A 23491-nucleotide genomic window follows, 5' to 3' on the forward strand; every position below is an offset into this window, starting at 1 on the left:
TGAGAGCTCAACAAAAGGTTTTGAAATTAAACAAAACATTCCAACATGTTCGATCTAATAGAACAACCTTCTTAACGATACCAATCCAACATATTAATTTACTTACACAAATACATGCTCAATGTTATTTCAGAATCCCTATTCAAACGAACGCTTGCACTTAGAAGCGTTTGTGCTTTTTAAAACTTTTCCAGTAACGGGTAATCAATTTAACGAATCGAATTATCCGTCAAAACAAAGGAAAACATCGCACTGTCAATCAACTGTCATTAAGTTATTGACGAGTGCACGGATGGATTTTAGTTCACTCACTCGACAAAAAGTGACACAACAGCGGGGCCCTGTTTACTAAAAATGAACACATATGTGTTCATTTTTAGTAAACAGGGCCCCGCTGTTGTGTCACTTTTTGTCGAGTGAGTGAACTCAAATCCATCCGTGCACTCGTCAATAGCTGAAATCAAAACAGAAATGGAAAACTACTAGAGAACAAGCTACTGAATGGAGATAAATGTTTATGGATTATCGGCAAAAACTGTGGAAAAAAAACTGGTTTTTAATCAAAGATGGTGTACTACAAGCAAATGAAGATCTGGAGAAGTGTACGATGCAAAAACTACTGCTCTACTGTAGAAAGGTATGGAGAAAACAGTGCTTTTTCCGACAGACAATACCGATTGTTTTGTTTTGGAAATTAAAAGTAATGCGACAGAAAAGAAAGCGGTTTACTAGGAGATCGTAGCAATTTCACCTGTTTCCGACGCTCTACTAGTTCCGTTGAAGTAAAGGACTCAAAGAGTGTTTTCAGGATTGTAAGAATCCATCGTCAGAGCTCTGAAATACTCATTCATAGCCTATTCGTTCATCAGCGGCTGTGATGGTGTTGTGTTGCTCGACGAGTTGTTTCGCTCGGAGCTCAATGACCTTTCATCCGCTGACTGAGGTCAACGACTGAGGAAACCAGAGGACATCTCAAGCCGCGACGAAGCCGTTGCACCACGTAGTGTATTTGTTTAGGCAAGCCAGTTGTGTATGCACTTTCCGGCGAAGTGCAGTCATAGCTGAAGTTTTTAGGATCTTTTGAGGAACGATCCATGGAATGTCCCTGGAATCCTACGACCCTGCAGGTCTTCCAAAGTGTATGTGTTGGTTCCAATCTTTTCGAGAACGCGTGCTTTCGAGAATTTGTTTCCGAATTTACCAACAAATTTGCGGGCTTTGTCGGACAGATGGATATTCTTTTTGTATACAACGTCTCCCTCCTGAAATTGGTGCCGGACATTTGCACGCAAATTGTATGGGGTAGAGTACCTTTGATAGGCTTTATGGATGTTTTCCCGAACAATCTCGTACAGCTTTTTCGTCTCTTCACTCATTTTCTGCGAATCCATTTGCTCTCCGGGAGTTAGATATCGAAGGTGGTCGTACTCTTGACCGTTACTAATCATATTTCGGCCGAAGTTGATGAAGTACGGAGAATAGCCGGTGCTGTCATGCACACTGGTACGGATGGCCATGGCTATAGAATTTATCGACTCATCCCAGTCCCGATGGTTTAGCTTTTTATTCATAGTGCAACGTATCGCGGTGACTATAACGCGGTTCACACGTTCAACTGGGTTGGGACTAGGATGGTACACCGCGAGGCTCCAATGATTGACTCCGTATTTATCCAACAGCTTTCGAAATAACTCAGACTTAAAGACCTGGGCATTATCTGAAATACAGACCGAAGGGGCACCAAAAAGGGTGAACACCATTGTTTCGAGAAATGTACATACAGCCGGGGCTGTGGCATTTTTCATGCATTGTGCAAGCACGAACTTGGAGAAAAAGTCGCACACAACGAAGAGCCATACATTGCCTTTCTTTGATCTCGGATAAGGGCCCAAAAAATCTATGGATATCATTTCCCATGGTCTCGCGCATTCCTTTGGTTTCCCACAAATCGGTCGAGTATTCAGGTTAGGAATTTTCGATTCTCTGCACACCTCACAAGCCAGACAAAACCTTTTGACGTCGCTACTCATCTTCGGCCAATACCACCGTTCGCGGATCTTGGCAAGAGTTTTCAGATACCCGAGATGAGCTTCTCGATGAACCTCTTCCAAAATTTTCGTGCGATCACATTTCGGGACCAACAGTTTCCACCGAAAACTTGCATCTTCTGGAATTGTTGAATTGGAAATGTATTTGAATATATTCCCATTCACAATTTTGAAGTCCTTATACCGGTCTGGTGAGTTTTCGATCTGTCTTTTAAGATCGGCGATGTAGGGGTCGGGCAAAGCGGTATCTACCATAGTCACGCAACGGGAAAGAGCATCGGCTGGCACATTTTCTGATCCTTTTTTGTATTGCAGAGTTATATCGTACTTGGATAACTTCAACGCCCACCGAGCGATCCTGGGTGATTTAGATTCGATGGACATGGTTTGAAGAAATGTCAAACTCATGGCATCTGTCCTCACAACAAAGTGACTTCCTTCTACGAAGTGTTTGAAATGCTCGATGGCCAGAAGCACCGCCAAACATTCCCGTTCGGTAGCGCTGTACCGCTTCTGGGTGCTGGATAATTTTTTTGAAAAATACGCTATCGGACGTCGTTCACCGTCGTGTTCTTGGGTAAGTACCGCACCGATAGCCAAATCTGAAGAATCAGTTTCGATAATGAACATTGATTCAAAATTTGGGTTTGCTAGAACCGGGGCAGATACAAGGGCATTCTTCAGTTGTTCGAAGGCTTGGTTGGCTTCCTAGGTCCACACGAATTTCTTGCGTTTTCCTTTCAGCAGATCAGAAATGGGCGTTGCAATATCGGAGTAGTTCTTGATGAACTTCTGATAGAAGGCTCCTAAACCCAAAAGTCGTCGTACATCTTTAACCGATTTTGGCTGTTCATAATCTAAAATCGGCTGAATCTTAGACACGTCCATGGCCAGGCCTTCTTCAGACAAGACATAGCCAAGATATCGAATCTTTCGCTGACAAAACTTTGATTTTTGCAGGTTAATCGTAAGGCCTGCCTCTCGCAACCGCTCAGCTACGATTTTGATTAGTTGACAATGGTGGACGAATGAGAGAGACGTGATGATGATGTCATCTAGGTACACGTAGATGAATGGTTCTAAATCGTGTCCCAATACCTGGGACATCAATCTCGCCATAGTTGCCGGAGCGTTTGTAAGCCCAAATGGCATGACCGCAAACCTGAATAAACCCTTATTCGTCCGGAACGCAGTCTTGTCTTTTGCGGTTTCCGTTAGGCTAACCTGGTAGTACGATTCCGAGAGGTCGATTACCGAAAAGTACCGAGATTTCTGGATTCTCTGAAGAATACCAATCATGTTGGGAAATGGAAAGTCGTCCCTTTTGGTACAGGAATTCAATCTTCGAGAATCGAGACAGATCCTCCATTTGCCGTTTGCTTTTTTAATAGGCAGGAGAGGGTTCAAGAACTCTATCGGCCCAGAACATTCCTCAATCACTCCTAGGCTCCGCATTCTCTCTACTTCCTCGTCGATCACTTTTTCAACGATCGGTGACCAACGGTACATAGGCAGTCGACGGGGACGTGAGCCAGGTAGCAACTCAATGGAATGCTCCAAGATTTTTGTACGACCCAAACATCCTTCGGCGGTAGCTGGAAGTTCTTGAACAGCTTCAAAGAGCTTTTGTCGCTGATCTTCGGATAGGTGATGTTCAGTGTCAATGTCTGCTGCATTTTGGATAGTCGTCGACGGAATTTCTATGGTGGGCATTTCAAGACTCTCATCAGTTTCCTTTTGGTTGGCTGGTCGATCGTGGTCTGTGACAGGTATTATCTGGAAGCAAATCGTGTGGTCATCATTTGAGTAGAAGTCTTCTGCGAGCATCAGAGGTAGATCGGACTCTCCCGATGGCTGAGGGTCCAGGCTCACAGAGTTTATAGATTTGGTTGATTCAGGTACCATCAATTTAAAATTGAAGGTGTTCAAAAAGTCTACCCCCAGGATTAATAGTTTAGTAACCTCTGGAACAATTATGGTGGGTACAATGCAGGTCTTAAACCCATAGGTGTAAGGGATGTTCACATACCCTACACACGTGTACTCAGTATTATCTGCAGTTTTTATCCGAAGGTTGCAATTCTTGATTCGTAAACCCAACTTTTCAATCAGGTCCACTGAGTTAATTATGGACACTCCAGCTCCTGTGTCCGCCAAACCTTCAATTTCCTCGCCTAAGATTTTTACTTTTAAGTGTGGGCATCGTCTAAAGCAGGTATTTATGTTGTAAATTTGGGAAAAATATTCAAACGAACTGTTGGGAACATCCCTTTCAGTGTCTTCAGGAGACCTGTTCCCTTGGACCCCTGGTTCTACTCGTTTTTTGACTCCTCGGATGAAGAATCACGGGGTTTCAAATTATGGTTCTCCGGACATCTGTTCGCCGTAGTATCTGGATTCCCGCAAATGTGGCAGAAAATACTTTTCCTCTGATTACAGTCCCTCCACATGTGTCCGTTTTTGCGGCAGTTCCAGCATAACGGCGGTTTGCGTTCGTTGTCTGGATTCCCCTTGGCGGTTTGACTGTTGGCCGCTCCTTTTTTGAAATGTCTCGCCTGAAGAGCTAGAAGACAAGTTTCTTCCTTGTCATCATGTTCCTTATCAGACTCCTCATCACCCAAAAATGCATTTACAACAGCTGGCTTCTGACCCGAACGAGGGGTATACAAATTGGCTTCTAAAGCATCGAACCGGTAACACAATTGAGCTAGATGCTCAATGGATTCTACTGGTTCCAAAGCCAACCGTCGTTTATATGCGATTTTCATATTTTCAACGATTATATCAAACTTCTCCTCGTTCGTCATTTTCCGGTTCATCCTCTGCGACATGGCTTCCAGATCCGTCAAGTAGGCACTGAACAACTCGTTCGGCTTCTGTTTCCGATTTCTCATTTCCTCCCTGATGAATCGGTCACGGTTCGGGTTGTCATAACGCATCTTGAGGTACGTAAGAAGTGTTTCCCAGGAGTTCAACTGACCTTCATATGCAGTGAACCACACATACGCATCCTCTTTGAAGAGAAGATGGGCATGCATGCGAAGTTCCTCGGGAGTAACTTGATAAGACCGGCTCAAAATTTCAATCTGTCGTAGAAAATCCACAACCGGGACCGGATTAGTATCGCCAGAGAACTTTGGCCACTTCTCGATTATGTTGCACGTCTGGTGTGGTAATCTCGGACGGGACGAAAAATTCGACATCCCGCCGAAAGGGATACTCTCAGGGTTAGGATTTAGGTTAGGGTTATGAATGCGGGGAACTTCATCTCCTCGGTTCCAAGTCCGCGGTACCCTTGTTGACGTTGGTCCAACGGAAAAGATTCCCGTACCTGAGCTCCTATTGTTACATCTTGCTTCACTCGAGGGCGGAATGTCTCTAGGCAGCTGCAACGGCGGGTCCAGGTTGGCAGTCTGATGTCGTCCATCCCGAAGTTGTCCGTTTGCGTTCGAACTCCGTGACACTTCACGGTCGCTGAGCTCAACCCTGTTGAGTCGTTCAATCAGATTGTCAACGACCGGTTGAGTTATCCCTTCACTACGAGAACCTTGATTTAGAACTTGGTTGACGTAAACCCTGACGTACTCTTCGATCTCCGATATATGAACAAATTCACTCCTATCCAACTTTTCCTTTACAGGTAATGTCACCGGTTTTCCTACTTTCCATACCGGTCCTGTATCCTCACGGCGCTTTATACCCATCCAATTACTCGGTACATTGCTTTGCAACAACGGAGTTTCCCATAAACCTTCTTCGTCACGAGGTGTGAACGGATTCCTCAACACAGGCGAAGCTACTTGTCGCCCTCCGAAAGTTCCATGCTTGGAATGGGAAAACCTTCTTCCTGGTTCGACTTCATTCAACATTCCAGGCATCGTTTGTCTTCGTGGATTACCAGTAGGATTGCTTCGAACTCTCTGCTGAAATGGAGATGCGCTGAACACACCAGCCAGAGGCGGTTTTGGAATCGCTCCAGTAGCAGTTCCGTGTTCCACTGGGTTTTTCGGCGTCCCTTGATGACGTGAGACTTGGTTCACATCCTCAATGAAACTGATCAAGTCTGCCTCCTCACGAGGACTGTCAACATTCGTCGCACGGGCTTCATCTTGGAGTCCTTTCAATAACTCCGATTCACCTTCGTTGCCAGGACCTGCTGACGTCAGATTTTTAATAGCACACACCCGTATGACCGAAACCTGCTCAGCCGCTGCTTGAAGATTCACGTCGAAATACTTCTTGACCATCCGCGCGATAACATCGAGTAAGGCTTCTTGGTGACTACGTTGCTCTTCTGTTTCAGGAAGATAACGCCGCACTCTTTTATGGTAATGCACCAATCTCGAATAGCACTTCAGTTCATCGGTCTCTAATTGACTCTCAATTTCTTTCAGCTTTTGTGGCACAACTTCACAATCAGCTGCCAATGAATAGGATGACATAGCTACAACATTGCTATCTTCAGGCTGACGCAATGCTATTCGTAGCGCACGAAAACGTGCCTCAATTGGTCCATCAAGATCATAGCCACGAATGGCTAATTCATAATTTACTTCATCTTCCTCCAAATCTGTCGCAAATATACGATAGGATTCCATCGTAAATTAAAGAAGTATTCAACAATATTCAATTCAACGTGTTTAAGTAAAAAAAAAGTAATGAAAAGGGAAAATAATTAAACTATACTAATAAAATAAAGCAAAACTGAAGAATATGGGAAAAGAAAAAAAAACAAAAAAAAATATTACCTAGACACAGAACAAAATGTAAATTAAAACTAAAAATAATGATATTATATTCAATTCAAATTCTAATAGATACAGTTCCGACAAAACAAATTCAAATCCAACTTCGAAACTCAATCCCAATATTCAAAGTAATTTTTCTAAATTTCCAATATTATCTCTCGTGCCCCACGTTGGGCGCCAAAATGTAACGAATGTTTTAAGCTCTTTGCAAACAGCAGCTTAAGCGCCACTCTCCGAATCGAGAGACTGCTGACGCTGATCAAGAGGCCCGGCTGGAGGCTCTCTTCAGGGCGGGTCAATAATGCTCAAACACCGATCCCAATTGACGTTTACGAGGGCCGATTGAATTTGCTTCAATACTACTAAAAACCACATGAAATTTGAAGATAACGAAATGAAAACTATTCAGCAAATAAAAGAAAACTAGTCTATTAAACCCTGTCACCCAAAGTGAAGGCATCAACTCTCCAAATCGAAAAATGAGCTACTAAGCTTTAGAGAAAGTTCGATGACTTTAAAGTGCACTATATTGTTGGGGATTTCAATCTTCTCTTAAAGCTAGGGTGACGTCACAACTATGTACAGGGAGTTCTTCGAGCTCATAAAAAAAACAGACGTTCTGACCTTGATTCGGTGGATCCAGAAGGGCGATGACTTACGGGGTTTCCCACGGCGGACGTCAGCAGGCAGGCCACACAAACATGCAGTGGCTCGGAAAAGCAAATCGGACGAACTGTATCCAACACGTGTTCGAGCAGTGGAAACGTAATACCCGAGGCGCACGCCGAGTTGGACGAGGTATCGCTATCCAGGACACACACCGAGTCGAACCGTTTGGCTGATGTCGACGACAGGCACTCGAACCGACCGAACGGGAAGCTTTCCGATTGTCACAGTTCCAACGACAGCTACTACTGGCGCCACAAGCTATCAAGGTGGTTGACGGATGCCTCGAACGATCAATCGTGGAGAGCTTTGATCGGGCGTCGTTGGGTGGTTGTCGGATCGGTCTCACTCCGGTGAGAAAAGCTTTCGTCCCAGGGTCGAAAAGCGGGTATGCACTACGGATGCGCAATCCTGTGCGAGGTTCGGACCAGCTCACAGGCTTCCAAGCCCCAAACACGCACCCACGTCGAACAGTGGGTTAAATCTGTTCAACATGCGTCAAAATTTAATTAGTGCGCCGTATTCACTTGATTTTTCTTACTTTTGAAATCTTACCCGATTTATGTCGTAGCGGAATTCACAATTAGATTAATCGCTAATACTGAATTAACCTATGACCCTGTTACACAAAATTAACTTTTTGGCTAACAATTCGGAAACTCATTTCACAAATTTACCTTCAGGTACAATCAATTCTCACACAGCGATTAACAATTTTGTTATCCTTTTAAAGGAATTCTACTAGCTTTAACGTTTTGAACTTGATTCACTGGCTTATTACCGTTCACAATTTAATGTTCTGCCAAATCGGGATTTTAGGCGCACTTGCTCAAGTAACGACTTATCGAGATGACGGTCTCCACTTTAATAAAATTCAAAACCCAAACCAGAAATTCTCTCCCTCAAACAAAGCCGATGGCCTTGGAGGCTGAATAATTGGCATTCCATATGCTATTGTTAAAGACCGACAATTTGGGCTACCTAAATCATCCGTGTGAGGAAATCGTGTATTTAATATTTATTTTTCTAGATTCCTCCTTTAGCCCATCTTTTGGTCAAATTCAAATAGCCCCCGAGAACGTTATGAGATCTGAGTGGAACTCACCAAATAATTCACGCGCGAGCTTTTCATCACTCTCTCAACCTGCCGAGAGATGGCGAAAGTTGCTGCAGAAAAAGGTTAAAACTTTTTTAACGAACGAGAAGCTTCATAGCTAATTAAGGGCGGTATTCACCTGTGGTTACAAAACGATTGGAAATTCATCTATCAATCTGCTAAAATGAACACTTTATTAATTTTCAATAGGTCACTATTGAAAAATACACAAATGTCCAACTATTGCAATATAAAAAATATCACCGATTGCCTGCAAACAGCGCATTCCCTAACACAGATTTAAAAATCGAATTCGATCCTGTCTCACTAACCGTTGCTCATTCAATCACCGTGTGTGGTGATGTTCGGTCGTCGGTGTCAGCAGCAGCAGCATCAGCAGCACCAGGGCTTTCAGCGTGTGGCGTTGAACATTGTTCTCCAGTACACAACGAAACCCTAATAAAAAATAACCATAAATTAACGATAACCCAAATACTAGAACTATTCCACAAATGGTTTGGATGATACCCGGTACACGTCGTTAAGAAAAATAACCATAACAATTTTATTAGGGAAGGCAGCCTGCAAGCAGCGAGGTGCAGAGCCCACATGAGCATCCATAGAAGGAGGTAGAGAAGAAGCCGCACCGCTATGGATCGAAAACAGTTTCTTCGTGAGTCGCTGTGGGTCATCTATGCCAAGCGCGTCACCCTCATTCCAAACAACATACAGCTCGCCAGCCTCATTCGTGTTGAACACCCTAATAGCTCAGCGTTACTCTACCATCACGACAAAACGGTCCTTTTCAGGACCACCATATAAATGATAATGAGTATTTTTTAGACACTTTCAAGCGGAACATTGCATTAGGTCCTAAGTAACATTGATCGATTCTCTTCGTTGACTTTCTCTTTCGTTAATAACTTGAGCGCATAACCGTTTCTGAGGGACCTCATAGCCTAGTCAGTAAAGGCACGGTATTACCAAGCCGTTACCAAGTATTACAAACTTGTAGAAAGTCTTATGATATTTAGCGATGTCCCGAGTACATCAAGGACAATCAACTTCTTTCACAAAAATCCCAGTAAATAAAGGAAATTTACAGAATGATCCGTAAACTTCATAAGCATCAGAGAGTTATGAATAGAGAAACATAGATAGCTTCAGAGATGATCAGAAAAATTTAGGGCCGTCTAGAAAACCTAAAGGAAATTCAGAAATCTTTTGGACAATTTAATAACATCAATCCTATTGGAAACGCTTTGAATTAGTGTCTATAATTTAAGGACAGTTCCATGTACTTCTGGAAAATCTCGGTAGCTTCAGTAAAATCTTTGATTTCTTTTGCGAGACAGAAGGGGGTTTTATGAAGGCCAAGTCTCAAGTGCACAGACTTCACTCCAGAAGGTGAGGGAACCTCCCAAGTAGCACACATATGCCACACAAAATGCAGCTACTTGAATGTGACTAAAATTAGTCCTATATCAGTTACCTCAACCGGTTTGTGACAAATGTGCTTCTAGGGCTGGTTAACGATGTGAGAAGTTCGTTGAAAATCTTAGATCAATATTAATTATTTGGTGTTGATTCCAGAAAAATTGAGGGTACTTATAAAAGTTTAAGAATTTTTAGGGAAGTAAAGACATTTCAGACACATTTCAAAAGCCTCAAAGAAGTCTAGCGATCTTCAGAAAAACTTCGAGAACTTCATAGAAGTCCATGGCACTTTAAGGAAGATCCTAGAGCTAAACGAATGTTTCATGGTTTTTAGGAATATTCGGGAATATTTCAAAGAAGTTTTGTAGGCTTCAAAAATTCTGGAACTCCAGGAAAGTTTTATGAATTTAATAAAATTAGCGGAAAATTTTGAGAACTTCCCAAATTTTCAGAGAAGTCTTTAAATTTCCGTAGAACTTCATAGGTGTTCTGATTTTTTTTTTGAGTTCTTCATATGCAGCCATTCTATAGCAAAACAATATAGTGGTTCTCAGAATTTCGTAAAAAATATGTAGTTTTGTTCCTTATCGCAAAATATTAGATCCGTATTTTTTTGTCAATAAGGTGACCAAGGGTGGATAAAATATCGTTTATTTTAAATGACATTTTTCAAAAAAAAAAATCATAACTTTTGAAAAACTGAGCCGATATCAAAGATAAAAATATAAAATGAAAGGTAATTAAAAAGTATTACTAGGAAACATATAGCAATAATGAAAAAAAAACTGAGATTTTATTTATAAAAACATTGATTTAATTTGATTTTTATGTTTTTCATGGTTTGTAGATAGGGGCCACTCTATGTTTATATATTTTCCTCGAGACATAGGGCTGTTTTACACATTATATCACAAAATCAGCGATGTGTTTTTTTCATGCAATGGGTTTTTTCGCTCAATATGTACTCCTATGTGACTAGACTACCATGGGTCTCCATCGATTTATAGGGACTGTAATATGGTCACGAAAAAAAAATCGATTTTTTGACCACCCTAACATGTGAGTTTCTAGTCTAGGATCAGAAATCTAAATAAGTAAAAAATGTAACCATGTTACATTCGATATGTATCAATGGATACGCAGGGTAATCTAATCGTATTAGAGTAATGAGCAAAATTTCTAAACATGATAATTTCAAAAAAATGTAACTCAAAAAAGAAGAAAAATACATCGTTGATTTTTTCTGAAAAGTATTTTTAATAACCTTGTCCAAAAAATGATTTTTTGAACCACCCTATCATGGAAATGGGCTCTGTGGAGCAAAATTAAAAATTTAAAATTTGTTGAAATATTATTCATCTTTTTGATACATATAAGTAGCATTTTCTCCATAGAATACGTTAAAAACCGCAAAAGATATCCCTAGAAAACGGAAGCAGAAAAGAAGAATTATTGGATGAATCTATTGTTGAACAAGTTTCCACAAACAAAATTTAGTGTGTTGAAATTAAAAAAAAAACTCAAATGTCGAGGAAAATAAAACAATCCTTTCTCCTATTATATACGGTAATAAGTGCTCCACCAAAGCGTTGAATGACAATCATTTAAAATATATACAAGAATTTATGGATGTTCCTGAAAGAGTTAATTATCGTTTTCCCCGATTTATGATTCATCTTCTGAAAACCAACATTTATATCGATACGCCATTTTCATTTCAACGCACTGAAAATTAGAATGACGAAACCTAGTTTGGACCACGAAACAAAAACATTTTATGGAAGAAAGGATGGCCCAACTGATGCGTAAACAGATATAACTGGTGCGACATCTACAATTTCTGTTAGATTTCGCAAACTTACACCACCATCATTAAGAGCGAAATTTGCCCGACCTGAAGGTGAGGTCAGTATAAGAAGGCAGAGACGAGAAAAGGTTGCCTCTCACGCAGAAGGTCGCAAGTTCAAATCATATATCGGGACAAGTCATGAATTACCTAAAATGTGCTAAAGTGAATTCAAGAACAAAATAAAGAGCTAGCAGTTTCGACAAATTGAAGATAGAAGTTGATAATTTGGAAATGTACTTGCAGTAGACGGGGTGAGACCATCACCCTAAGCAATAAATTTTGTAGCTCAAAATAAGTAATAAATTTCACATTGCATATGAATAAGCGTTCATTTATTTATGGACAAATATTTTAAAATTCTTTTACAAGCGGGGTAAGAACAACCACCAACGGGATAAGACCTATTTTCCAATCTAAACAGATTAAAAGAATCGTCATTATAATTAAAGCTACAAGAACGTTTCGTAAGTTGAGCAGCTATAGAATGGTAAAAACATGTTGATGATCTTTTCTGTATTGAAAAATTGCAAGAATCTTGTGGATTTTATATAGAACTGACTGTGATCCGTCTTACCCCACTGGCCGTTCTTACCCCGCCTTCCTTTAAGTTTGATTTTCGGTCTGGTTCGGTCTTGTCACGGTAGTCGACACATTTTCTGTGATAATTAACTGCCTTTACCTACGACACTTGAAAAACAAGCTATGATAGTACAGTACCAAATTAAAATGTCATATGACAGACTCTGTCATACGACACTGTCGCCGAAGACCATCACGAATGTATGTATTTTAGTTTTTTCTCATAATAAGAGCTGCTGATGTTGTGCTAGTGTGAATTCTGAAAATAGCATGCAATGATTTCCTAGTGATAACGTTTCTGATTAGAAATGGTTTAATTAACACCAAATTGATGAATTAGAACAAAATCACGCATGTCATATTATAGTTATTTGAAAATTATTTTTTTTGCTCGAATGTTATTCTACCGTTTGTGTTGTGTAAGGGAGACGACGTTAGAGCATGAGTGTACGAATACAAACGGACTGTCACGAGTGTAGTAAAAAAACGTCAACCTTTTCAACCCCTGGTCTGGTTTATGAATTTTACACGTTGAAAAGTTTCTCGACTTCCTTGGACATAGAGTGTAATTAAATTACATGCCATACAATTTTACTAATTCAAAAAGGTTCTGTCGTTGTTCGCTCTCAACTGAGGAAGTGGTCAAAGAACACTCAGTTGAGGGCCGACGAAAAAGAAGAGAAAAAAGTGCATGTGTCAACATTTATTATTGATATTCCCACAATCAAATTTCTACAAGCAACAACCGCTAATCTCCACGAAGTCCCGCCATGCATTCTCCAAAATCGAATTGAATACCTTAAAACAAAGTCAGCGCACATCCTAATGCCTATCCGAAGCAGTAGGCGCTGCGCCGGACTGCGTACAATCATTCCAAACCACCGCCACGACCAAGTTCTCATCCCAGCTCCGTTATCAAAATCATACGGAAGTCCCGCCTTGGTCTCGTTCACATTTCCGCCTGTCTGGGCTCTATCCGTTCATTAGTCGGAAAGTCAATAGCCAACCAAAATAATACCATCCGACCTCACCTCTAACTGGATGCCAAACAAGGCATTATTCACATGCAAACAGAAATCAGTTCAATGACTTCTTGGCACAGCTGCGGCACACGGATGCACAGTGAGGAAAAAGTTGACACCAAATAAGTGTGTAGAATGATCACTCCTTGATATTCGTAAACCAACGGTAAACAAAAAAAAAAAAAAGTGACGCAATTCCAACAAAGGGTTAGTCATTCTACTAAATCATTTCGACTTCAATAAACTACCAAAAATTGCCATTCAGGTAAAAACAGTAATAAGTGAACATTATTAATTGGCGCATTGGGCATTTATTGCGTTTTTTTGCTCAAAACAATGATGTTGTAAAAATAATCAAGCAAAACCAAAGAGTTGGAGAGGTTTTAAGTGAATGATAGAAGCTAAATGGAGAAATTGACGTTTGTATTTGATCAAAGCTCAAAACGAAGATCATTTCTTGGGAGCCGTGTGAACAACTCAATAGATCGTTTCACCAAGCGTTACTATGCAAACAATTTCTAAGTTCTAAGTGATCAGAAACAATACTAATGAGTGAGCGAAAAAATGCTGGCAAATTAAATGTGATGGTTTTTAGTGAGTCCAACCGAATAGAGTTGTTAACGATTTGATTGATTAATTACGATCAATATGAGTCAACGGAATGTTGATTTTCACGTAATCATGGTGTCGTGGCAGTTAAGATAATTTACTCAACTACTTCTGCAATACCGATGGATTAAAATAAGGTAACTTCCATAACATAGGTTCCGCGTGACATCAGCCCTAAATTTTGTGATTGGGTAGGACTGAGAACAATTGGATGGGTTGATGTGTTTGATTACTTTGTTGCTTTGGTACGACCGTAGAGCCAACCGGGTTATGGTGACTGCTTTTTTTTTTCCTTGATTTGTTTTCCGTCGATCTTGTTTTCCGTGCTGAGCACCAATGCTACCGACGCCAGGGAGGCAGCTCCCATACCTGGACCCTACATAAACTCACGGGACCACCGGCTTTACTTCCCTTGCCATTCGTGATCAGAGATGTTACGCCTCAAAACATCCCGGCGGCGCCGACTGGGATTGAAGCCAGGTTTGCTGGGGTGAGAGGTAATCACACTTACCACTACACCACCGGTAGTGACCGCTGGCAAAGATCTTTACGAGATTGATAAAACGGCAGAATACCCTGAAAAATCATAATTTTTCGAGCTAATTGGTCCACACTAAAATCTGGGGACAATCTCCTTGGTCGTGGTCACCCCATGAAATTGTAACAATGATTCATGATTTCGGAATGAAAATTCATGATTTCATAATGCAGAGAAATCAAGACCGCTAAAAGCGTTACACGTACTTGGCAAACCGTGTTCATAAGCCGCACTACATAGGTATCTCTTATACGCCTTTTTCCTTCCATCTTATACAAGTACTGATAGTCTAGTGGTCAAAGTAAGGGTTTAGTGATCTCAAGGCTCTTGGTTCGAATCCAGTCTGATGCTTTATTTTATTCTTTTTAAATTTTTTGGTTAAAAGTTAAAGCCATGAATTAAGGCTCATGATTTCAACTCGGATGATTCATGATTTTGGAAATGTTTGCTGCGTTACGGAAAAGTTGCTCATGATATCATGAATGTTATTCATGGTGTATTTTCATAACAGGAAAATACGCTGTGTTCATAAAATCATGAGTAATTTTTTTTTTTTCATTTCGGAGATCGGATTTTTTCCCGTGTATTAACTGTCTATGAAGTTTATGAACAGCCCCTTATTGTATATCAGCAGTGCTGTGGTTGTGGGTAGTCACGGGTAGTCGACGACTACTTAGCTGCAAACCGACAAAATGTTTACAAAATAGGTAAAATACATCAATCCAATAAGAGCAAAATCTCACCGCAAATGTTAAATATTAAAAATACATTGCACCCCTCGAACACTTGCGCTCCCAATTAACAAGTGTGACGAAAAGTTTAAAAAATACTAAATTTGAAGCAACTAGCGTCTGATCAGTTAAATTTGAATATCAGTAAATTTGAAATGACAAGCGCCCCTGGTAGACAAGTTCAGAGAAAAATGATCAAAATCGTAAGATTTGAAATGTGAAACATTTAAAAAGGATATATTTGAAATGACTGGCGCCCCTGGTAAGTATGTTTAAAATGATTAAAATCGGTCAATTTAATGTAGATAGTAGGAAAAAGAAAAAAAAAGAAGTTAAATCTTAAAAACAATACAAAATTTTAAATAGCTAGCGTTTCTGGTAGACAAGTTGCGTTAAAAGTTGAATAAAAATGTTAAATTTCAAGTGGCTTGCGCCCCCGGTAGACAAGTTTGGTTGAAAATTAGAAATAGCTAGTGCTTATTCAATTCCTTACTAGAAAACAACATTATACCGCCTGAATGGAGACAGGTCAAAGTAATAGCCATTCGAAAACCTGGCAAACCAGCGTCTGACCATAACTCGTCCGATTGCGATGCTTTCGTGCATTAGGAAATTGTTGGAGAAAATGATCCTTCGGAGACTCGATTAGTGGGTCGAAACAAATAACTTGGTATCAAATAAACAGTTTGGGTTCCGCAAGAGCAAAGGAACAAACGATTGTCTAGCGCTGCTTTCCGCAGATATTCAACTGGCCTTTACGCACAAAGAGCAATTGGCTTCAGTATTCTTGGACATTAAGGGGGCTTTTGATTCAGTTTCCATTGAAATCCTGTCAGACAATCTGCACAGATATGGACTTTCTGGAATTTTAAATAATTTCTTGTACAATTTGTTGTCAGACAAGTAAATGAACTTTTCCTTTGGACAACTGACAACTTCCATAATTAGCTAAATGGGCCTCCCCCAAGGCTCATGTCTCAGCCCTCTTCTTTATAACTTTTATGTCAAAGATATCGACAGCTGTTTGGCAGAACCATGCACGCTAAGACAACTTGCAGGTGACGGTGTGGTTTCCGTAAGAGGTCCACATACCGTGGACTTGCAAGGACCATTGCAAAGTTCCTTATATAACTTGTCGTCTAGGGGCTAGGAATCTAGGCATCGAATTCTCGCCGCAGAAAACTGAACTGGTAGTGTTTATTCGAAAGCGGTACCCAGCGCAAATGCATCTTAATCTTTTGGGCAGAAACATTACTCAATCATTGTCTTTCAAGTACCTTGGGGTCTGGTTTGATTCAAAGTGCACTTGGAATACCCATATGATTTACTAGATCAATAAAGACTAGGATAATATCTGTAGTATTGAAATATCGATTTGGAAATCCTAGAACATTTGGCATACACGGAAAAAGGTTGGCATGATCCACATAGACACTGCAAATTTGTTTGGGCATATTTCGATACTACAGATATTGAATTAGTCTTCAGTGATCTAGTAGAAAAATAATCTGATCTCCATAATGATTTCAGAACCTATAACATTTACGTAGCAAAAGGTCAGGTACAATTCACATAGACATTTTGAATCTATTTGGACATATTTCGATACTACAGACATTATTGAAGTCTTAGTTGATATAGTAGAACAAATCAACTGAACTCAAGGACGATTTGGAGAACCTAGAATATCCGGTATACATGGCAATTGCTCGCATATATACGATTCGTTTATGATTTAACAACGAAAAATGCTATGTTAGTATTGGAAAAAAAAGGAAAATGTTTCACAATGGACAGACCTGTGACTTATGGAATTGAGATCATTTGGATTGATGACAGCAAAATATGGAATTGATGACAGCAAAATAATCCGGGACGGAAAGGTAACAATGAATTCCACAATTTTTGAGACAGCACATTAGTCTTTTCGCTATTTTCACGACATCATTTAATGTTTCCGAGATTTTCGCGACTGAAAGTTCAAATCCGCGAAAAATCCGCGAAAATCGCGAAATCTGCGAAAATCGCGAAAATCGCGAAATCCGCGAAATTTACAAAATCCGCGCCTGTTGTAACAGCCCTGCATTAGAAAGTACTGAATCAGCCCAGAAAGTTTATTATCATTTTCGCAAGAACGGAATCACTTCGAAAATAATTGAATCAGTTAGGAATGCACTTAACCACTTCAGGAACGTTCGGAATCACTTCGGAACTACTGAATCGCTTCAGAATGTTCATTATCACTTCGGAAAGCAATGAATCATTTAAAAAAAGTACTGAATCTCTTCAGAAACATTCAGAATCACTCCTGAAAGTATTGAATCACTTCAGAAATGTTTGGAATCACTCCGAAAAGTACTGAATCACTTCAGAAAGAATTAAATCACTTTTGAACAGTTGAAATCAATTCTGAAAGTAATGAATCACTGTAGTATAGAAAGTAATGAATTACGTTTCCAAAATCAAGATCTGTCTATACTGACGTTACATTACATAAGGAAAGTTTTGAATCACTTTGGAAAAGTTGAGAATCACTTCAGAAAGTACTGAATAACTTGATAAAAGATTGAGATCACTTTGGAAAAAAAAAACTGGACCATTTAAGAAAAGCTTAGTGCGTACAGAATCACTTCGAACAGTACTGAACTTTATAAGAGCTTTAAATCACTTCGAAAAAGAAAATGGAAATAGTTAATCCGTGTATTCAGCACATAACATATTTAATAACTTCAGAAAAGCTTGAGCTCAGTAGGGAAAATGTTGAATCGCTCAAAGTTAGACTCACTTCCGAAAGTGTTAAATTTTCTTGACTAATTCAACACTTCCGGTAGTAATGTCACTAGTTCTTGAGAACGTCTTAAACAAGAACCTGATGTAAACGCTATAAACCTGACACTGAAACAATATTGCTTATTAAGGTTTCCAAAGGTAACATCAATTCTAACAGCACAAACATCTCTGGTTCTTATTTCAATGATTTGCGTAGCGACGATTCCGTTATTGACACGCACACATACTCGAGGAGTTTGGCATTCCACTTTTGCTAAAAGTAGCAAAGGTTGGGTTCACGAGGATTCTTAGATAAAAGTTTCCTTTACGAAAGTAAGGTTTCTTGTACGAGTACCACATGGGATGTGCCATTTAGCATTATTCGAGGACGGACGCATCGTTATTTTAGGAAGATTTATATTTTAAGGGCGCTGGTCAATATTGGGAGCGACTACTTAGCTAAAATTTTAGGAACACATCAGTAGACATCCCTTTAACCTGGTCAAAACATGCGTGTACAGTTTTCATGCACGTGCTTCTGCACGTCGGTCTCTGTTCCGCAATCTAGTGCCAATCACCGACGGACATCGATTGCCATCCCTTGACGGCAATCGAATGTGCAAGGAAGGCAGCTTTCACACCTGCGTAGGATATCGCACCCATTCAACACACATGAGCTGGGACCAACGGCTTTACTTCCCTTCCGAAGGAAGACGTGACCAGAGATTTTTATGCCTCAGAAAAATCCCACCGACCTCGGCTGGGATTGAACCCAGACCCATTGGGGTGTTAGAAAGCAGTCACGCTTACCACTACACCACCGGCGCCGGCAGTGCTTCTGCGAGCTGCACCGGAGTTGTACTGAAAATGAAAACTGGAAGGATTCCGTTAATGGACAAGATTAACGGAATCCTTCCACTGCCTGCCTGAAAAAAATTGTATTGTTTTGTTCCTTAACGCACAACGCAAGACCCGTATTTTTTATTTGGTCATTAGGGCGACCATTTCCAGGCTAAAAAAAAACGTTTTTTTTTTTCAAAATTCCTTTTTTCATAAGTTTTGAACCAGTGGGTCGATTTCAAAGATCAAAATATCAAATGAAAAGTAACTAAAATAATGATTAAAAAAATTTGAGATTTCGTATTGAAAAGCATTGATTATATTTGTTTTTTTTTATGGTTTTCATGGTTTGTATATGGATGCCGCAACATGTTTTTTATATTTTTCTTTCAAAATTTAGGCTTTTTTACAGAATATATCACAAACGCACCAATGTTTTTTTTTTTTTCGTTATTGAGTTATATATTTTTAAGTTATCAAGTTTTGGGATTTTGCTCTATACTCTTGTATGTCTAGACTACCATGCGTCCCCATCGATTTATAGCGACTGAAAAATGATCCTGATGCGAGGTGGATGGCTAAAACAATTTATTCGTTGAAAATGTTACTAAAGACACGAATTTGCGATACCTGAAACAACCAAAAATCAACTGGCTCGATTTAATGTAATAATTGTGAAAGTATACGGTATAAGCGGTTCAGAAAAAAAGACACAAATAAGGTGCTCATATATGATAACATTTAGCCGGCTTTGAAACCATGCTAGGATGTTGTTTTCATAATCAAGTATTTATTATTATAGTCAAATTGTTTGTCAGAGTCGGAATTTTTAGATTTTAGTTAATAGAACTGATTGTGAAACGAATGATAAGGGATTGACGAATGAAGTTAAGTTTGGCCATAGTTATCAATACACTATTTCAAGAAATATAAACTTGATGCATTAAAATTGTCAAATTAATACCTTTCCGTGGACAATTTATGTGATGATATTGCTGGAGATGAGCCAGCCTGCTGAAAGTCTCCTTAATAAAGATTAAAAAAAAAAAAGATTTTTGAGACCTAATTAGGATATTCGAGATACCGATTCAAAGCTGTATTGACATCGAAGTAGGTATCCATTCTGTGTTCCATTTCTCGATCATAAGCAGTCATTTGGACAATCATAAATAATTGAGCTTAAACAAATAATCACATCTTAACTATCCAGCTCAAATTATCATAGAACAGTAAGTTATACTTTACAGCAGCGTGGTTTTCTATCGTCTTATTCCGGCACAGCTCACCCACAACACAGTGATCACGTTCTGATAAACAGTTTCCCAATGGCTGAAGTCTGTAATTGACCTCCTCACCTGATCACGCCGGAAGAATCAATCAACCACAGTCACTTATTATTGTTTCATGATTGCTTGTAACCCACCAGATTGAGTCAGAACAACAAAAAAAAAAACACCACACCGAGGAAGTAGGCACGCAACGGAGCTATTGAATTACCTATCAATATGCAATCACCACCTCTCAATTCACATAATGCACCAGAGCCGGTCGAATAGAAGCCAGGAAACAGCTGTTCAAGCACTAACCAAACAGAAGCATGCGGCATGAACAAAAACAAAACAATTTCTTCTTCTCAAAATGAGATGATAATTATTTGCACCAATTTTCCGTAGATTGTCATTGCTGCTGAATGGATGGACTTCTACTTCGAGGACAGCAAAAATGCACCAATGTAACGATTCTACGGCCGGTAGTACTTCACTCTTTACACGACAACAACTGAATGTTTAATTATTTCGGCCGGTTCATCTGTTAACGAGTCTTCAACTGCCACACGAATCATATGTACACCTCCGAAAGACGAAAGACGCGGCGATCCATGCTGGTGAGCTTGCCAACTCCGAATGATGCTATCTGGTGCTTCGGACTGCTTTCATCGCAGTCAACGCAACTGGTTCGAGTAACTCACTACCACACGTGCTGGTCGGAACCAGTTGCGGGTATCTCACCCACCGATGGAGTTTGTTTTTGTTCATTCGGTTGAAAAATACCAGCCATGAACACGCTACAGGTAGGGGGCGAGCACGTGTTTAGAGCTGAGCGTTGTCTCGCTCACCCACCACCATCGACGGCCGTGGTAAGCTTGGCTTGAATGCAAATTCCTGCATGCCGTTCAACCGGCATTTTGGTATGCAGGATTTGGGGATGGTTCATTACCTTTGATTGCATAGTTAAAGAGCTGCAAAGGATAAGAATAATTATCAGGTTCTATGGGCGGGCAAAAAGCTGTGATAGATATGATCTGGTGTAAATGAGGCATGAGGTATTTATGAACTGAACGCACTTGATTGTGTGGCACCTTGCATGCAAGTTATTTAGTCGAATAAGCAAGTTTCATGCTGTATGTGTCAGCGTCACATATTGCATGCAAAGTTCTTGGCCGATCTTACGCGAAAACCAGCATATGTATGCAGTATGTGACGCTGGCACATCAGGGTTGTTAATCGTTAACGTCAGCGTTAACGTTTTCAATGGGAATTTGCATTGAAGCCGATAAGGAATGTCAACGTCATTAACAAACGTGCAAAGCAAATTTCTCTTACATCCAATGTTAGGTTGGATTTATCATATGGATATGGATCTGCATATGTTTCATACAACAAATCAGTGCCAACATTTTAAAAGGGCAAAACTGACAATTGTAAACAAACTGAGTTTTTTTTTTATTTAACTAGACAGCTAATGCTCTAATGAAATACATATTTTCCTCAAATTATATAAATATAATGTTTGTCATCAAGGATTTAATATAAACAAAAAAGCATAATTGAATTTATGTGGGATGTCATAGTGAGCTTTGCTTGGCCCCTTGTTTTCTTTGTAAACAAAAAGGAAAAACTGATAGCTAGGTTTGCAGTAGGCTGTAAAGCCCGCATGCAGTTGTATGAAATGTATGGAAAAGTATACAGGTATACCTTGACGTAACTGTCACTTTTGGCTACCATCGCTGATTTTTCGTAAACGATTATTCAAACAAGCAAAGTAATATCCCCATCGGACAGATGTGATAATTTGTATGATTTAATTGTTACTAGCGAGATATTGACAATGGAAGTCAAAAGTGACAATTACGTTATATCGAGAAATACCTGTACCTACAATGTGCGACGTCAGCTGTTAAAGAATATGTTAACATTGTCTGCTTCTGTTAAAAACCAGTTCATGAATAATGATAACACTGCTCGACCAACGGCAAAGTATTACTGAAATATAAGATTACATCCCAATTTTCAATATTCTTTTCTTTTGTACACACTAAGATTATTTCACCGAAATCTGTGAAATTTTACCGAAATCTCTCTCGGTTAACAGTGCGGTGATTTTTCACAGATATTCGGTGAAAAATTACAGGAAATCTGTTAAAAATCACCGAACTGTTTACCGAAACTTGAGCTGTTGAGATTTCGGTAAAATTTCACAGATTTCGGTGAAATAATCTTAGTGTGTAACTTTGTCCCAGGTTCTGCATTCGAGAAGACTTTTAACGCAATCGTATTATCTTACGCCTGTAAACGGTAGGGTTCGCGATTGCAAGCCACATTCGGTGACACAGATAAAAAACGACCTAAACGATTAAGATCCAATAACAACAGTTGCTTGTGAATCGAAGCAGCAGAAGGGCGCAATTAACAATCCAATTTCAACAAGGCGCTTATCAAAATTTACAAAAAGTACAGGCAAAACTTGTTTTAATGCTCTTTAGAGATACACTGCACTGTGCAAGTATGAGGCCTACATTGCTTAATAATGTAGAATAATTAATAGTTTCACTTAAGAACCTTTGACAGTGTTTTTATCAGTTCGCCATCGCATCATTGTCAGTATTGCCCTTTTGAAATGTTGGTGCCGAAATGTAAGTTCTTGCAATTGACTGCAGTGTACAAGCAATTTTTATTCAGAATACATATTTGGCTATAAAACTCTCACGAGATGTTTTTCTAGACGTAATGCATTTGAGAAAACGAACTTTGTTCTAAAAATAAGCCTTTATAAAAATTACAAAATTATTGTCAAAACCTTTCGGCGACCACATTACAGAATCTGTTCATATCACGAAACATTGTGATATTTGCATACTTGTCATGCAAACCTTTAATAGAATCTTTCATTTCCCCGTTGGATCCCAAGCAACACTGCAAGTTTTATCGAGGTTTTAAAGCATTCTACAAGTCCACATCATGGTCTACAGATTACAGAACCGTCATAAAACCAAAATTGTTACTTGGGGTGTGTCTTAAGTTTATATATATGAAGTAAAATATAATTAAATTATTTCAAAAAATAAATCCTGATATTTGCAAACCAAACAAAGACCTAAACATTAACGTTTTGTTTTTGATTTGATTACATAATTATTCGGTAGCGATGCGATAGTACTGAAACAAATTTCAGATATTATTTCTTGACAAGCTGATCTATATAATTTGTTTGGAATCAAGATCATAATTGTGTAAGACTGAGATATTTTTTCTACCCGAGATAGGGTAGAGCGCTACTTC

General features: G+C 39.5%; 1 protein-coding gene across 1 annotated transcript in view; it reads right to left on the reverse strand.

The window, feature by feature from the left end:
• Positions 1-20822, reverse strand: part of LOC135708848 (uncharacterized) — an 82119-nt gene extending 61297 nt beyond the window's left edge. Inside the window, exon 1 of the mRNA XM_065231026.1 lies at positions 20430-20822. The gene's annotated coding sequence lies outside the window, so the exon portion shown is untranslated. The remainder of the gene's footprint in view (positions 1-20429) is intronic.
• Positions 20823-23491: the final 2669 nt, after the last annotated feature.

Source organism: Ochlerotatus camptorhynchus, unplaced genomic scaffold (assembly GCF_037179485.1).
Source record: "Ochlerotatus camptorhynchus isolate MF236.1 unplaced genomic scaffold, CSIRO-AGI_Acam_v1.1 ptg000336l, whole genome shotgun sequence".
NCBI lineage: Eukaryota > Metazoa > Arthropoda > Insecta > Diptera > Culicidae > Ochlerotatus > Ochlerotatus camptorhynchus.